Source organism: Etheostoma spectabile, chromosome 12 (genome assembly GCF_008692095.1).
Source record: "Etheostoma spectabile isolate EspeVRDwgs_2016 chromosome 12, UIUC_Espe_1.0, whole genome shotgun sequence".
Lineage (NCBI taxonomy): Eukaryota > Metazoa > Chordata > Actinopteri > Perciformes > Percidae > Etheostoma > Etheostoma spectabile.
Window position 1 is genome coordinate 1479108 of NC_045744.1, and position 2698 is coordinate 1481805.

Here is a 2698-nt window from a genome sequence, read left to right on the forward strand (position 1 = left end):
TATTATTATTATTATTATTATCAGCAGCATATTAAACAGTTATCAAGCTCCAGCCATGTTAATACACAGTATCCGCTGTTTCAGCCGTTGGATGGTACGACTGACTGCTACCTTAGTTCTTCAAGAAGAATAGACAGATATTATATATTATACCCAATAAAATGGGAAATTACACTGTTACAGCAGCAAAATCAGTCACACACCACAGAATGTAAATACAAATGAAATACTAGGATACAATATACATACATACAATATACTGAACATGAAATAATAATAGGAAGAAAATACAAGAACAAATATTTGAATATATACAAGTTGGGAATAAATGCCTGTCAGTAAAAAATATCCATGCACCGTTTAAGGCCGGATATATATCCTGAAAAACATTCCATCCTAATGTTAACACTACGTCAAATCTAGGTGTGGACCACACCCAGAAGGGGAAAGGTATTAATGTGTTCTCATAACGTGTTATAACCATATCCCAACACAACCAGTGTACCAGGATGCAAGTGAATAACGGACAGAAACATACTAAGAAAACAACAATAGCATGTCACAATTAGGGCTGGGCAATATATCAATATTATATCGATATTGTGATATGAGACTAGATATCATCTTAGATTTTGGATATTGTAATATGGTAATATGACATGAGTGATGTCATTTTCTAAACTTACCAGACTGTTCTCGCTGTTCTTTTATCTGACTTTTCCCCATTTAGACATTATGTCCACATTACTGAGGATTATTTATCTAAGATTTATGTGGGATGATATTTTGTTAAAGCACCACTTTTCAACCCTAGAATATTGTCACATTATCGATATCTAGGTTTTTGGTCAGGAATATCACAATATCTAATTTACTCCCTATTGCCCAGCCCTAGTCACAATTTTTATTTTATATAGCTATTTTTCTTTATTTGGTTTTTGTTTTAATAAAATATGGATATTATTGACACAATTTTACTATTTTACCCCCTAAATTTCCTGTCTATCTACTCCTGTCCTCTGAAATAAAGGCGGCTTTTGCCTTTATTTCAGAGGACAGGAGTAAAAATAATCTTTACAATAAAAAAAAAAAAGGTTTTGTGTTGCATTCACTAAACAAACACACACACACACACACACACACACACACACACACACACACACAACACACTTGGTAACACAGGGTTAAGAAAGTGCAAAGTGCATTAATGGGTTGATTTGAATAAAAGTTCACTTTGTAACGTCTTATTATTCACAGGAAATAACAAAGAACAGTGACAGAAGACTTTTTAAACTACTGTATCTTTGCACATTCCCCCCCCCCCCCCCCCCCCCCCCCCCCTGCTGGCTGGATTCAGTACCACATTCATCTCCACGGGCCTTGCTTCTGAGAAACAAACAGCAGGCCTGGCCAGGACCCCCAGGTCTCCGTCTTTAGAGCCCTAACTCTTTCTGCAGACACACAAACGTCTCCCTGAACTCACTACAAAAGGCTTGGGACACATTGACGCTGCCCTTCTTTTGATGATTCCCCCCCCACACACACACACACACACACACACACACAAATACAGGTTAAAGACAAAGTCATGCACTGCATTTCAATTGCATTTTAAGCCTTGCTTTTCAGAGCCTTAGAAAGAGGGCGATTTTATTTTTCGCCTCAGCGCCGGGACGTTTTTTATCTTTATTTGTGAGGGCACAGCTTGAATTAATCATAGTGTTTTGACATAGGAACACCATTGTGCTGCCAAACTCCACTTGGTGTAAGCTGATTACCCAGGAGCAGTTTCACTCTGCTTTCAAACTTCAAAATATGTTTTGGGGTTTAAAGAGTTGCCGTGTATTTCTCTTTCCTTTTTGATTTGGTCGACTTGTTTTCCTGCAGTTGGCCCATTAAACGATTCCGACAGCCTCCCGCTTTGATACAGCGGTTGCCATAAGTAGATGAATGCACGAGGATGTTGTGTAAAAGAGCTGGGTAACTGACCAGCTTTTTCTTAGCTAGTATTTATTAGTTATTAGTAAATATTTTTCTATCATCCTCCTACAGTAGAACCTGAAAGACGTTATTAGAAGCGTTATTTTCTCATATCTTAATTATTTTAATCAAATCCCATTGCACTTACAGGTGTGGTAGACATGACATGTCCAACAAATGGAATGAAATGTTATTTCTAATCACATTTATCTAGTTCTCAATCATCAGCTGTGGAACTGCTGTGTCAGTGTCTGAAACTTAGAATGCTGAAATGTACGTACAGTATATGTATGAAAATGTATGCATACTTTGTGTAGATGCACATCACATGTCTTTTGACAGTGATTGTGGTCGTTGTGCAGTAGGGCGGCACGATATGAAGTGGCGCAATAAACACATAGTGGAAGTCAAAAGAGAATATCAGTAGATAAAGGCACTTTATAGCGGTCATTCTTTTTAGGGCTGCTTTTTATATTCATAACGTGAGCTAGAAGATAATGGAGCCTTTATACATTGTCGTGTTTCAAAAAACAATAAACAATGGACAAGTAGTCTTTAAACTCTTCAGATGGGAAGTTATTCTCTGTCAAAGTGGCGTCAAAATGAATGGGAGTCAATGGGATGCCAAGGGCAGGTGATGGCTTATTAGCATCAAAATGGCGCCATAGGAGCTACGCTTAGAGAGGGGAGGATTACACCCCCCACCCCCACCCCCACC

General features: G+C 38.1%; 1 protein-coding gene across 9 annotated transcripts in view; it reads left to right on the forward strand.

Annotated features, from left to right (window-relative positions):
* The window catches only part of pard3ab (par-3 family cell polarity regulator alpha, b), a 351497-nt gene that overhangs the window by 248755 nt on the left and 100044 nt on the right, over positions 1 to 2698 (forward strand). The gene's annotated exons all lie outside the window — the stretch shown is intronic.